General features: G+C 48.6%; 1 protein-coding gene across 2 annotated transcripts in view; it reads right to left on the bottom strand.

Moving 5' to 3' along the window:
* The window catches only part of TFCP2 (transcription factor CP2), a 298,923-nt gene that overhangs the window by 281,428 nt on the left and 1,443 nt on the right, over window positions 1-16,052 (bottom strand). The gene's annotated exons all lie outside the window — the stretch shown is intronic.

Raw genomic sequence — 16,052 nt, 5'->3', positions numbered from 1 at the left:
TGCTTCACTGTAGGGATGGTATTGGCCTGGTGATGAGCGATGCCTGGTTACCTCCAAACATGACGCCTGGCATTCACACCAAAGAGTTCAATCTTTGTCTCATCAGACCACAGAATTTGTTTTCTCATGGTCTGAGTCTCCTTCAGGTGCATTTTGGCAAACTCCAGGCCGGCTGCCATGTGCTTTTTACTAAGGAGTGGCTTCCGTCTGGCTACTCTACCATACAGGACTGATTGGTGGATTGCTGCAGAGATAGTTGTCCTTCTGTAAGGTTCTCTCTCCACAGAGGAATGCTGTGGTTCAGACAAAGTCACCATCGTGTTCTTGGTCACCTGCCTAACTAGGGCCCTTCTCCCCGATCGCTCACTTTAAAACGTCTGGCCAACTCTAGGAAGAGTCCGGGTGGTTCCGAACTTCTTCCATTTACGGATGATGGGGGCCACTGTGCTCATTGGGAAGCAAAGCAGCAGATATTTTCCTGTACTCTTCCCCACATTTGTGCCTCGAGACAATCCTGTCTCGGAGGTCTACAGACAATTCCTTTGACTTCATGTTTGGTTTGTGCTCAGACATGCACCGTCAAGTGTGGGACCTTAGGTAGACAGGTGTGTGCCTTTCCAAATCATGTCCAATCAACTGAATTTACCACAGCTGGACTCCAATTAAGCTGTAAGAGCATCTCAAGGATGAATAGTGGAAACAGGATGCACCTGAGCTCAATTTTGAGCTTCATGGCAAAGGCTGTGAATACTTACGTACATGTGATTTCTTAGTTTTTTTTTTATTTAATAAATTTGCACACAAAAAAAAAAAAAGTCTCATTATGGGGTAGTGTGTGTAGAATTTTGAAGGGAAAAAAATAATGTATTCAATTTTGGAATAAGGCTGTAGCATAGCAAAATGTGGAAAGAGTGAAGCGCTGTGGATACTTTCTGGATGCACTGTATAATTAATGAAAACATCAGAACTTCTACAAACATAATTAAACACAAAGAGTAATGTTTTTACTATCAATTCTTAATATTGAGTAACTAGAAACTGTTCATTTGTTCCCTTTCATGGTACCAATTGCCTTTAGATATTTGCACACTTTTAAATTATGTGCAGCTTCTGCACAGCACAGGTTTATATAGTAACTGCCTGAGTACACAATCTAAAAACATAGTAGCTTCATCTATTCAGGGCCAGACTGCCCATCTGGCACATGCAAGGAGGGCTGATGGCTTCACACAGAAAAACCTGGGCTTGCCGAGCAGGGCACACTCCTGGAGCTGTTTTGCCGCCCACATACAGAAACCACGGACATAAAGAAACTTGGGTTGGTTGAGCGGGTGGTCTTTAGTATGCCGAATGTCGGGATACCGGCGCACATTATAACGGCGCCGGAATCCCGACACCCGGCATATCGACAGCTATTCTCCCTCGTGGGGGTCCACGACCCCCCTGGAGGGACAATAAAATAGTGTGGCGCGATTAGCGCGCCACCGTGCCCGCAGCGTGGCGAGCACAGCGTGGCGAGCGCAGCGAGCCCACAAGTGGCTCCTTAGCGCTCGCCACGCTGTCAGTATGCCGGCGGTCGGGCTCCCGGCGCCGGTATGCTGGTCGCCGGGAGCCCGAGCTCCGGCATACCGTACTACACCCGGTTGAGCAGCATGTCCTCCTGGCCACCTGCAGAGACACAGGTAAGTGCCGCGAAGCCAGGCCCCCTGACTCGTAGCACCCACCCTCTTTTTGTATGTGCACATGAAGTACTGTACTCTGGCTTATTAAAAGCCCCTGTCCATCGCTGCAATCTATTAAAAAATAAATAAATAATCTGTGATAAAAATAAAAAAATATATATTTCGGGGGAAGAGGGAAACTTTTGCAATGTATATAACGGAGAATTCAGATTTTGGATCAATTCATTTAGGAGAGAGTTTTAAAAATGAATTTACATCATGAAACTCACATACATCACGTGAATGTGCATCTTTTCTACAAAAAGTGGCCTGGGACAAGTGAATGAGAAAGTGGGGGAAACCATTCTGGACCTCAAAACGGATATAGCAGGATCATATAGAAGGCTGTTAGTGACCATAAGGAAAGTGTTGAGAGTATGTAAAAGATAAAAAAGGATGATTTTTGAACTTTGTATTGTTCAATCAATTCCAGTGTATTTCGATAAATAGCTACCTCTTTGCATTAATCGAAATAGACTGGAATGCATGATGGAACTTAAACAATTTTATTTCCACTGCGCGGGATGATCATTTCCAGGAACGGGATGGAACGCAAACAGGAAATGGAATATGTTCCTGACATTTCCGTCTGCTGTGTGGAGCCACGGGACGGCCTCTGGTGGTCTCGTTTTCCGGCCATGACGAGGAGCTATGAAGTCATTCCCGGCCTCTAACAAAGCAGTGAAAAAGCGGGAAATGGAAGCACCACCCTATGGGAGGGTTATCAATTATAGAGGGTATAAATAGGAAGTCTGTTTTAAATGCCACCATGCTTCTGATGAAGGACGAGGATCCGAAACGCGTTACGCATTTGGTGGCTTTCTGAATGAATTGGGGACTTCTCCTTGAAACCTTACCTGACACTAACTAGTGGGACGGTGCTCCGTAATTATCCAGGAGACGTGGACTAGCTTTGGAGAGGAGAGGGTGAATCCCAATAACCACAAGTGTGGTAATATGCTTGTTTTCTTTTATATATTGTGAGTGTGATGTACTAATAAAATCTGTTCCATTTTTAGACTGTATTGCACTATTATGACTTTTTTTTTTTTTTTTTTTTTAGATGACTACATTGTGAAAACTTTGTGCAAAAATCCTTAGACTAAATACAAGGAGGAGGACTTTATGAAAAGAGTAAGCAACACACTCATTTTTTTTATAGGAGAAAAAAATTTTTGCGCCTGATCTGGGACTCTTTTTTTCTGTATAGGACATCTAAGAACATATCCAAAATATGACCATATCTTACACAAGACACTGCAGAAACTCTAATCCATGCTCTCATTGTCTCCAGCATTGATTATTGTAATAATCTCCCGACTGGTCTTCCCAAACATAGGCTCTCACCACTACAATCCATTTTGAATGCAGCTGCGAGGCTAATCTTCCTCGCTAGACGTTCATCATCTGCAGATTCGCTCTGTCAGTCCCTCCATTGGTTACCGATATTCTACCGTATTAAATATAAAATACTTTTACTTACATACAATGCTAGTAACCAAACTGCACCAACATACATCTCTTCACTCATATCAAAATATCTCCCTACCCAACCTCTCCGCTCTGCACAAGATCTGCGTCTCTCATCCACACGTATTACTTGTTCATACAAAATTACAGGACTTTATCTGGGCTACACCCACTCTGTGGAATGCCATCCCTCGCACAATAAGACTCACCTCTAGTCTCCAAACCTTTAAATGTTTCATAAAAACTCACCTCTTCAGACAAGCTTATCCAATTCCAGACCCACACGCATAGACCTTCAGTGCATCCCTATCCAATTACGGGTGTAGTGTAGTATGGTATGCCGGCGGCCAGGCTCCTGGTGACCAGCATACCAGCGCCGGGAGCCCGACCGCCGGCATACCGACAGCGTGGCGAGCGCAAATGAGCCCCTTGCGGGCTCGCTGCGCTCGCCGCGCTGTGGGTACGATGGCGTGCGCTATTTATTCTCCCTCCAGGGGGGTCGTGGACCCCCACGTGGGAGAAAATCTGTTGGTATGCCGGCTGTCGGGATTTTGGCGCCGGTATACTGTGCACCGGGATCCCGATAGTCGGCAACCTGAAGACCACCCTCCAATTACATCCTCTCTGTACAGTCCACATAACCTCACATATCTTGTGTTTCTTTACTCTCACACCCTCCAGACCCTTGGCCAACACTGCTGGGTGATCATATCATACAACCCATTAAGAACCTAGCAATCTGGTGGACCATTATGCAATAGGTAGCATCTATCCTTGTTTATTAATGCCTATTTCCCTATAGATTGTAAGCTTGTGAGCAGGGCCATCTTACATCTATGCCTGTCTGTTTTTACCCAGTTTTCTTCTACTACTGTTGTTCTAATTGTAAAGCGCAACGGAATATGATGCGCTATATAAGAAATGGTTAATAAATAAATAAATACATAAGTCTGTAAAAGTATTTTAATCACATTTTGCAAGAAGTTGGAAAACATTTTTTTTTAGCTCCTATCTGCAAGTTCTGGAACCTCTCTCCCATCAACGCAACATGTCTACGTATGTCTCACTACTTTTAACCTATTATTGAACTTCTTAGAGAAATTCCCCTGAAAACAGACATGTCTATATGGCACAAATTACGCTATTTAAAACCCTCCAAGTGCATAATATTCATTAGCAGGGGTGTGCAAGAGGTTCTGTTCTGTGTCCTGACATTTTTACTTTCAAATAAAGATTTCCCCAGAAAAAAGCAATGTGTATGAATTGAATCGCTATGTAATACCCCTTTTACACTCACAGAAAAAATAAGAATTTACTCACCGGTAATTCTATTTCTCGTAGTCCGTAGTGGATGCTGGGGACTCCGTAAGGACCATGGGAATAGCGGGCTCCGCAGAAGACTGGGCACTCTAAAGAAAGATTTAGTACTATCTGGTGTGCACTGGCTCCTCCCTCTATGCCCCTCCTCCAGACATCAGTTAAGGAAACTGTGCCCGGAAGAGCTGACATTACAAGGAAAGGATTTTGGAATCCAGGGTAAGACTCATACCAGCCACACCAATCACACCGTATAACTTGTGATAAACTTACCCAGTTAACAGTATGAACAAACAACAGAGCATCAACCAATGGATGCCAACATAACATAACCCTTTATTAAGCAATAACTATATACACGTATTGCAGAAAGTCCGCACTTGGGACGGGCGCCCAGCATCCACTACGGACTACGAGAAATAGAATTACCGGTGAGTAAATTCTTATTTTCTCTAACGTCCTAGTGGATGCTGGGGACTCCGTAAGGACCATGGGGATTATACCAAAGCTCGCAAACGGGCGGGAGAGTGCGGATGACTCTGCAGCACCGAATGGGCAAACACCAGGTCCTCCTCAGCCAGGGTATCAAACTTGTAGAACTTTGCAAATGTGTTTGAACCCGACCAAGTAGCAGCTCGGCAAAGCTGTAATGCCGAGACCCCTCGGGCAGCCGCCCAAGAAGAGCCCACCTTCCTTGTGGAATGGGCTTTTACTGATTTTGGATGCGGCAATCCAGCCGCAGAATGAGCCTGCTGAATCGTGTTACAGATCCAGCGAGCAATGGTTTGCTTTGAAGCAGGAGCACCCAGCTTGTTGGATGCATACAGGATAAACAGCGAGTCAGTCTTCCCGACTCCAGCCGTCCTGGCAACATAGATCTTCAAAGCCCTAACTACATCAAGCAACTTGGAATCCTCCAAGTCACGAGTAGCCGCAGGCACCACAATGGGTTGGGTCAGATGAAAAGATGATACCACCTTTGGCAGAAACTGCGGACGAGTTCGCAATTCTGCCCTGTCCATATGGAAAACCAGATAGGGGTTTTTACATGACAAAGCCGCCAATTCTGACACACGCCTAGCTGAGGCTAGGGCCAACAGCATGACCACTTTCCACGTGAGATACTTTAGCTCCACCGTCTTAAGTGGCTCAAACCAGTGGGATTTCAGGAAAGCCAATACCACGTTAAGAACCCAAGGTGCCACTGGTGGCACAAAAGGAGGCTGAATATGCAGCACTCCCTTAACAAACGTCTGAACCTCAGGCAGTGAAGCCAGTTCCTTTTGAAAGAAAATGGATAGGGCCGAAATCTGGACTTTTATGGACCCTAATTTTAGGCCCATAGTCACACCCGACTGTAGGAAGTGCAGGAATCGACCCAGTTGGAATTCCTCTGTAGGGGCCTTCCTGGCCTCACACCAAGCAACATATTTTCGCCATATACGGTGATGTTTTGCTGTCACGTCCTTCCTAGCCTTTATCAGCGTAGGAATAACTGCTTCCGGAATGCCCTTTTCTGCTAGGATCCGGTGTTCAACCGCCATGCCGTCAAACGCAGCCGCGGTAAGTCTTGGAACAGACAGGGCCCTTGTTGTAACAGGTCCTGTCTGAGAGGCAGAGGCCACGGGTCCTCTGTGAGCATTTCTTGCAATACCGAGTACCAAGTCCTTCTTGGCCAATCCGGAACAATGAGTATTGTTCTCACTCCTCTTTTTCTTACAATTCTCAGCACCTTTGGTATGAGAGGAAGAGGAGGAAACACGTAGACCGACTGGAACACCCACGGTGTTACTAGTGTGTCCACAGCTATCGCCTGAGGGTCCCTTGACCTGGCGCAATATCTTTTTAGCTTTTTGTTGAGACGGGACGCCATCATGTCCATCTGTGGCAGTTCCCATCGATTTGCAATCTGCATGAAGACTTCTTGATGAAGTCCCCACTCTCCCGGGTGGAGGTCGTGTCTGAGGAAGTCTGCTTCCCAGTTGTCCACTCCCGGAATGAACACTGCTGACAGTGCTAGTACGTGATTCTCCGCCCACCGAAGAATCCTGGTGGCTTCTGCCATTGCCACCCTGCTTCTTGTGCCGCCCTGGCGGTTTACATGGGCCACTGCCGTGATGTTGTCTGACTGAATCAGCACTGGTTGGTTTCGAAGCAAAGGCTCCGCTTGCCTCAGGGCGTTGTATATGGCCCTTAGTTCCAGGATATTGATGTGCAGACAAGTCTCCTGACTTGACCACAACCCTTGGAAGTTTCTTCCTTGAGTGACTGCCCCCCACCCTCGGAGGCTTGCATCCGTGGTCACCAGGACCCAGTCCTGTATGTCGAATCTGCGGCCCTCGAGGAGGTGAGCACCTTGTAGCCACCACAGAAGAGACACCCTGGCCCTGGGGGACAGGGTGATCATCCGATGCATCTGAAGATGCGATCCGAACCACTTGTCCAGCAGATCCCACTGAAAGATCCTCGCATGGAACCTGCCGAAGGGAATGGCTTCGTATGACGCCACCATCTTTCCCAGGACTCGCGTGCAGCGATGCACCGACACCTGTTTTGGCTTTAGGAGGTCTCTGACCAGAGTCACGAGCTCCTGAGCCTTCTCCTCCGGGAGAAACACCTTCTTCTGGTCTGTGTCCAGAATCATGCCCAGGAAGGGCAGACGCGTTGCAGGAATCAGCTGTGACTTTGGAATGTTCAGAATCCAGCCGTGCTGACGCAACAATTCCTGAGTGTGCGCTACGCTGATCAGCAACTGCTCCCTGGACCTCGCCTTTATGAGGAGATCGTCCAAGTATGGGATAATTGTAACCCCTTGCTTCCGAAGGAGCACCATCATTTCCGCCATCACCATGGTAAAAACTCTCGGTGCCGTGGACAGGCCAAACGGCAACGTCTGGAATTGGTAATGACAGTCCCGTACCACAAACCTGAGGTACTCCTGATGAGGCGGATAAATGGGGACATGCAAGTAAGCATCCTTGATGTCCAGAGACACCATAAAATCCCCTTCCTCCAGGCTTGCAATGACCGCTCTGAGCGATTCCATTTTGAACTTGAATTTCTTCAGATAAATGTTCAGGGATTTTAAATTTAAAATGGGTCTGACCGAACCGTCTGGTTTCGGTACCACAAACATAGTGGAATAGTAGCCCCTTCCCCGTTGAAGGGGGGGGGGACCTCTACCACCACTTTCTGGAGAAAGTTTGTGAATTGCCTCCAACACTATCTCCCTTTCCATGGGGGAAGTTGGTAAGGCCGATTTTAGGTAACGGTGAGGGGGCATCACCTCGAATTCCAGCTTGTAACCCTGAGACACAATTTGTATAGCCCAAGGATCCACCTGTGAGCGAACCCACTGGTGGCTGAAATGTCGGAGACGCGCCCCCACCGCTCCTGGCTCCGCCTGTGGAGCCCCAGCGTCATGCGGTGGATTTAGTGGAAGCCGGGGAAGACTTTTGTTCATGGGAACTAGCTGCATGGTGCAGCTTTTTTCCTCTACCCCTGCCTCTAGCAAGAAAGGACGTACCTCTGACCTTCTTGCTCCTCTGAGAACGAAAGGACTGCATTTGGTAATACGGTGCTTTCTTAGGTTGTGGAGGGACATAAGGCAAGAAATTTGATTTCACAGCCGTAGCTGTGGAAACTAGGTCCGAGAGACCGTCCCCAAACAATTCCTCACCCTTATAAGGTAAAACCTCCATGTGTTTTTTAGAGTCGGTATCCCCTGTCCATTGCAGAGTCCATAAGACCCTTCTGGCAGAAATGGACATTGCGTTAACTCTAGAGCCCAGCAGGCAAATGTCCCTCTGGGCATCCCGCATATATAGGACCGCGTCCTTGATATGTGCCAGGGTCAGTAGAACAGTGTCCCTGTCCAGGGTATATAACTCCTCAGACAGAGAATCCGTCCATGCAGCTACCGCACTACACATCCAGGCCGAAGCAATTGCTGGCCTCAGCAGTGTGCCAGAATGTGTATAAACAGACTTCAGGATAGCTTCCTGCTTTCTATCCGCAGGATCCTTTAGGGCGGCCGTATCCGGAGACGGCAGGGCCACCTTCTTAGACAAGCGTGTCAACGCCTTGTCTACCCTAGGGGAGGATTCCCAGCGTAACCTGTCCATTGGCGGGAAAGGATACGCCATAAGTAATCTCTTGGAAACTATCACCTTCCTGTCAGGGGAATCCCACGCTTTTTCACATAATTCATTTAATTCATGTGAAGGGGGAAAAGTCACTTCATGCTTTTTCTCCACATACATATAAATCCTCTTGTCAGGGACAGGATTTTCCTCAGAAATGTGTAATACATCCTTCATCGCTACAATCATGTAGCGGATGGCTTTAGTCATTTTAGGCTGCAACTTTGCCTCATCATCATCGACACTGGAGTCAGACTCCGTGTCGACATCTGTGTCAACTATCTGGGATAGTGTGCGCTTTTCAGACCCTGACGGCCTCTGCGCTGTAGGATCAGGCATGGGTTGAGACCCTGACTGTCCCCCGGTTACAGTTTTATCCAATCTGTTATGCAAGGAGTTTACATTATCATTTAACACCTTCCACATATCCATCCAATCAGGTGTCGGCACCGTCACCACACTCAGCTGCACTTGTTCTGCCTCCACGTATCCTTCCTCATCAAACATGTCGACACAGGCGTACCGACACACAGCACACACACAGGGAATGCTCTGACTGAGGACAGGACCCCACAAAGGCTTTTGGGGAGACAGAGAGAGAGTATGCCAGCACACACCCCAGCGCTATATAACCCAGGGATTACACTGTACCTTAGTGTTTACCCTGTAGCTGCTGTTAATATATATATACTGCGCCTAAATTTATGTGCCCCCCCTCTCTTTTTTACCCTTTAATGCACCTGTATACTGCAGGGGAGAGCCTGGGGAGCGTCCTTCCAGCGGAGCTGTGAAGAGAAAATGGTGCTGGTGTGCTGAGGAAGAAGGCCCCGCACCCTCAGCGGCGGGCTTCTGTCCCGCTTTAATGTGTAAAAAAATAAGAATTTACTTACCGATAATTCTATTTCTCGGAGTCCGTAGTGGATGCTGGGGTTCCTGAAAGGACCATGGGGAATAGCGGCTCCGCAGGAGACAGGGCACAAAAAGTAAAGCTTTAGGATCAGGTGGTGTGCACTGGCTCCTCCCCCTATGACCCTCCTCCAAGCCTCAGTTAGGATACTGTGCCCGGACGAGCGTACACAATAAGGAAGGATTTTGAATCCCGGGTAAGACTCATACCAGCCACACCAATCACACTGTACAACCTGTGATCTGAACCCAGTTAACAGTATGATAACAGCGGAGCCTCTGAAAAGATGGCTCACAACAATAATAACCCGATTTTTGTAACTATGTACAAGTATTGCAGATAATCCGCACTTGGGATGGGCGCCCAGCATCCACTACGGACTCCGAGAAATAGAATTATCGGTAAGTAAATTCTTATTTTCTCTATCGTCCTAGTGGATGCTGGGGTTCCTGAAAGGACCATGGGGATTATACCAAAGCTCCCAAACGGGCGGGAGAGTGCGGATGACTCTGCAGCACCGAATGAGAGAACTCCAGGTCCTCCTCAGCCAGGGTATCAAATTTGTAGAATTTAGCAAACGTGTTTGCCCCTGACCAAGTAGCTGCTCGGCAAAGTTGTAAAGCCGAGACCCCTCGGGCAGCCGCCCAAGATGAGCCCACTTTCCTTGTGGAATGGGCTTTTACTGATTTTGGCTGTAGCAATCCTGCCACAGAATGTGCAAGCTGAATTGTACTACAAATCCAACGAGCAATCGTCTGCTTAGAAGCAGGAGCACCCAGCTTGTTGGGTGCATACAGGATAAACAGCGAGTCAGATTTTCTGACTCCAGCCGTCCTGGAAACATATATTTTCAAGGCCCTGACAACGTCAAGCAACTTAGAGTCCTCTAAGTCCCTGGTAGCCGCAGGTACCACAATAGGTTGGTTCATGTGAAATGCAGAAACCACCTTAGGTAGAAATTGAGGACGAGTCCTCAATTCCGCCCTGTCAGAATGAAAAATTAAGTAAGGGCTTTTATATGATAAAGCCGCCAATTCTGACACACGCCTGGCTGAAGCCAAGGCTAACAGCATCGACACCTTCCATGTGAGATATTTTAAGTCCACAGTGGAAAGTGGTTCAAACCAATGTGACTTTAGAAAACTCAACACCACATTGAGATCCCAAGGTGCCACTGGAGGCACAAAAGGAGGCTGTATGTGCAGGACCCCTTTTACAAATGTCTGAACTTCAGGTACTGAAGCCAGTTATTTCTGGAAGAAAATCGACAGGGCCGAAATTTGAACCTTAATGGACCCTAATTTTAGGCCCATAGACAGTCCTGTTTGCAGGAAATGAAGGAAACGACCCAGTTGAAATTCCTCTGTAGGGGCCTTCTTGGCCTCACACCACGCAACATATTAACGCCAAATGCGGTGATAATGTTTTGCGGTTACGTCCTTCCTGGCTTTGACCAGAGTAGGGATGACTTCTTCTGGAATGCCTTTTTCCCTCAGGATCCGGCGTTCAACCGCCATGCCGTCAAACGCAGCCGCGGTAAGTCTTGGAACAGACAAGGCTCCTGCAGTAGCAGGTCCTTTCTTAGAGGTAGAGGCCACGGTTCGTCCGTGAGCATCTCTTGAAGTTCCGGGTACCAAGTCCGTCTTGGTCAATCCGGAACCACGAGTATAGTTCTTACTCCTCTCCTTCTTATGATTCTCAGTACTTTTGGTATGAGAGGCAGAGGAGGGAACACATACACTGACTGGTACACCCACGGCGTTACCAGAGCGTCCACTGCTATTGCCTGAGGGTCCCTTGACCTGGCGCAATATCTGTCCAGTTTTTTGTTGAGGCGGGACGCCATCATGTCCACCTTTGGTTTTTCCCAACGGTTTACAATCAGGTGGAAGACTTCTGGGTGAAGTCCCCACTCTCCCGGGTGAAGGTCGTGTCTGCTGAGGAAGTCTGCTTCCCAGTTGTCCACTCCCGGAATGAATACTGCTGACAGTGCTATCACATGATTTTCCGCCCAGCGAAGAATCCTTGCAGCTTCTGCCATTGCCCTCCTGCTTCTCGTGCCGCCCTGTCTGTTTACGTGGGCGACTGACGTGATGTTGTCCGATTGGATCAACACCGCCTGACCCTGAAGCAGAGGTTTTGCTTGACTTAGGGCATTGTAAATGGCCCTTAGTTCCAGAATGTTTATATGAAGAGACGTTTCCAGGCTTGACCACAGGCCCTGGAAATTCCTTCCCTGTGTGACTGCTCCCCAGCCTCTCAGGCTGGCATCCGTGGTTACCAGGATCCAATCCTGAATGCCAAATCTGCGGCCCTCTAGTAGATGAGCACTCTGCAGCCACCACAGGAGAGACACCCTTGTCCTTGGCGACAGGGTTATCCGCTGATGCATCTGCAGATGCGATCCGGACCATTTGTCCAGTAGATCCCACTGAAATGTTCTTGCATGGAATCTTCCGAATGGAATCGCTTCGTAAGAAGCCACCATTTTCCCCAGGACCCTCGTGCACTGATGCACTGAGACCTGTCCTGGTTTTAGGAGGCTCCTGACTAGCTCGGATAACTCCCTGGCCTTCTCCTCCGGGAGAAACACCTTCTTCTGGACTGTGTCCAGAATCATTCCTAGGAACAGTAGACGTGTCGTTGGAATCAGCTGCGATTTTGGAATATTTAGAATCCACCCGTGCTGACGTAACACTACCTGAGATAGTGCTACTCCGACTTCTAACTGTTCCCTGGATCTTGCCCTTATCAGGAGATCGTCCAAGTAAGGGATAATTAAAATGTCTTTTCTTCTTAGAAGAATCATCATTTCGGCCATTACCTTGGTAAAGACCCGAGGTGCCGTGGACAATCCAAACGGCAGCGTCTGAAACTGATAATGACAGTTTTGTACTACAAACCTGAGGTACCCTTGGTGAGAAGGGTATATCGGGACGTGGAGATAAGCATCCTTGATGTCCAGAGACACCATATAGTCCCCTTCTTCAAGGTTTGCTATCACTGCTCTGAGTGACTCCATCTTGAATTTGAACCTTTTTATGTAAGTGTTCAAGGATTTCAGATTTAAAATTGGTCTCACCGAGCCGTCCGGCTTCGGTACCACAAACAGCGTGGAATAATACCCCTTTCCTTGTTGCAGGAGGGGTACCTTGATTATCACCTGCTGGGAATACAGCTTGTGAATGGCTGCCAAAACTGCCTCCCTGTCGGAGGGAGACTTTGGTAAAGCAGACTTCAGGAAACGACGAGGGGGAAACGCCTCGAATTCCAGTTTGTACCCCTGCGATACTACCTGTAGAATCCAGGGATCCACTTGCGAGTGAGCCCACTGCGCGTTGAAATTCTTGAGACGGGCCCCCACCATATCTGAGTCTGCTTGTAAAGCCCCAGCGTCATGCTGAAGACTTGGCAGAAGCAGGGGAGGGCTTCTGCTCCTGTGAAGCGGCTGCATGGTGCAGTCTTTTTCCTCTTCCTCTGCCCCGGGGCAGAAAAGAGTGGCCTTTTGCTCGCTTGTACTTATGGGAACGAAAGGACTGAGTTTGAAAAGACGGTGTCTTTTTCTGCTGATGTGGAGTGACCTGGGGTAAAAAGGTGGATTTTCCAGCCGTTGCCGTGGCCACCAGGTCCGATAGACCAGCCCCAAATAACTCCTCCCCTTTATACGGCAATACTTCCATGTGCCGTTTGGAATCCGCATCCCCTGACCACTGTCGCGTCCATAACGCTCTTCTGGCAGAGATGGACATAGCACTTATTCTTGATGCCAGGGTGCAAATATCCCTCTGTGCATCACGCATATATAGTAGTGCATCCTTTAAATGTTCTATAGTTAACAAAATATTGTCCCTATCCAGGGTATCAATATTCTCGGTCAGGGAATCCGACCATGCGACTCCAGCACTGCACATCCAGGCTGAGGCGATTGCTGGTCGCAGTATAACACCAGTATGTGTGTATATACTTTTTAGGATATTTTCCAGCCTTCTATCAGCTGGTTCTTTGAGGGTAGCCGTATCAGGAGACGGTAACGCTACTTGTTTTGATAAACGTGTGAGCGCCTTATCTACCCTAGGGGGTGTTTCCCAACGCGCCCTAACCTCTGGCGGGAAAGGATATAATGCTAATAATTTTTTAGAAATTAGCTGTTTTTTATCGGGGGAAACCCACGCTTTTTCACACACCTCATTTATTTCCTCTGACTCAGGAAAAAATATTGGTAGTTTTTTCTCTCCCCACATAATACCCTTCTTTGTGGTACTTGTAGTGTCAGAAAGGTTCAATGCCTCTTTCATTGCCGTGATCATGTAACGTGTGGCCCTACTGGACATTACGTTTGTCTCGTCACCGTCGACACTAGACTCAGTATCTGTGTCAGGGTCTGTGTCGACCCACTGAGGTAACGGGCGTTTTAGCGCCCCTGACGGTGTCTGAGACGCCTGGACAGGCACTAATTGATTTGCCGGCTGTCTCATGTCGTCAACAGTTTTCTGCAAATTGCTGACATTATCACTTAATTGTTTAAATACAATCATCCAGTCAGGTGTCGACTCCCTAGGGGGTGACATCACCAACACAGGCAACTGCTCCGCCTCCACATAATTTTCCTCCTCATACATGTCGACACACGCGTACCAACACACAGCACACACACCGGGAATGCTCTGATAGAGGACAGGACCCCACTTAGCCCTTTGGAGAGACAGAGGGAGAGTCTGCCAGCACACACCCAGCGCTATATATATATATATATACAGGGATAACCTTATATAAGTGTTATTCCCTTATAGCTGCTGTTATTATCGTTATTTGCTGCCAAAAATGCCCCCCCTTCTCTTTTTTACCCTGATTCTGAAGCAGGACTGCAGGGGAGAGTCAGGGAGCCGTCCTTCCAGCGGAGCTGTGAGGGAAAATGGCGCTTGTGTGCTGAGGAGATAGGCTCCGCCCCTTCACGACGTCCTTATCTCCCGCTTTTCTGTGTAAAATGGCAGGGGATTAAAATACATCCATATAGCCCAGGAGCTATATGTGATGTATTCTGTTTTGCCACCTAAGGTATTCCGTTATATTGCGTCTCAGGGCGCTCCCCCCCCAGCGCCCTGCACCCTCAGTGACCGGAGTGTGAAGTGTGCTGAGAGCAATGGCGCACAGCTGCGGTGCTGTGCGCTACCTTAGTCTGAAGACAGGATGTCTTCTGCCGCCGATTTCACCGGACCTCTTCGTCTCTTCTGGCTCTGTAAGGGGGACGGCGGCGCGGCTCCGGTGACCCATCCAGGCTGAACCTGTGATCGTCCCTCTGGAGCTAGTGTCCAGTAGCCTAAGAAACCCGATCCACTCTGCACTCAGGTGAGTCCGTTTCTTCTCCCCTTAGTCCCACGATGCAGTGAGCCTGTTGCCAGCAGGACTCACTGAAAATAAAAAAACCTAACTAAACTTTTATTCTAAGCAGCTCAGGAGAGCCACCTAGATTGCACCCTTCTCGGCCGGGCACAAAAATCTTAACTGGGGCTTGGAGGAGGGTCATAGGGGGAGGAGCCAGTGCACACCACCTGATCCTAAAGCTTTACTTTTTGTGCCCTGTCTCCTGCGGAGCCGCTATTCCCCATGGTCCTTTCAGGAACCCCAGCATCCACTAGGACGATAGAGAAATGGCGGGGGCTCGGGCATATATACAGTCCCAGACTGTATACATGTCTCTTTTTGCCAAAAAGGTACTCAATTGCTACCAAGGGCGCCCCCCCTGCGCCCTGCACCCTACAGTGACCGGAGTGTGCGGTGTGCTGTGGGAGCAATGGCGCACAGCTGCAGTGCTGTGCGCTACCTTAAGTGAAGACAGGAGTCTTCAGCCGCCGATTTCGAGGTCTTCATGCTTCTGCTGCTTCTGTTCTTCTGGCTCTGCGAGGGGGACGGCGGCGCGGCTCCGGGAACGGACGATCAAGGTTAGGTACCTGTATTCGATCCCTCTGGAGCTAATGGTGTCCAGTAGCCTAAGAAGCGCTACCTAGCTGCCGTGAGTAGGTTTGCTTCTCTCCCCTCAGTCCCTCGTAGCAGAGAGTCTGTTGCCAGCAGAAGCTCTCTGAAAACAAAAAACCTAACAAAATACTTTCTTTTCTAGCAAGCTCAGGAGAGCCCACTAGAAGCCCCCAGCTCGGCCGGGCACAGATTCTAACTGAGGTCTGGAGGAGGGGCATAGAGGGAGGAGCCAGTGCACACCAGATAGTACTAAATCTTTCTTTAGAGTGCCCAGTCTCCTGCGGAGCCCGCTATTCCCATGGTCCTTACGGAGTCCCCTGCATCCACTAGGACGTTAGAGAAATCCCGGGATATTGCACGTGAATGCGCATCATCCCGGGATTTTTGTGAGTGTGAATGGGTACAGGGTCAATTTCCCGGGACGAGCATCCCGGGATTTCAACCCAGGTCTCGACCTGGGTTGAATCCGGGACCATCCCGGAAGCTGTGCAGTGTGAACGGGTATACAGGGTCAAGGCGACC

This window comes from Pseudophryne corroboree, chromosome 2, assembly GCF_028390025.1.
Source record: "Pseudophryne corroboree isolate aPseCor3 chromosome 2, aPseCor3.hap2, whole genome shotgun sequence".
NCBI lineage: Eukaryota > Metazoa > Chordata > Amphibia > Anura > Myobatrachidae > Pseudophryne > Pseudophryne corroboree.
Note: the sequence above shows the minus strand (reverse complement) of the source record. Positions and strands in the feature narration are given on the sequence as shown.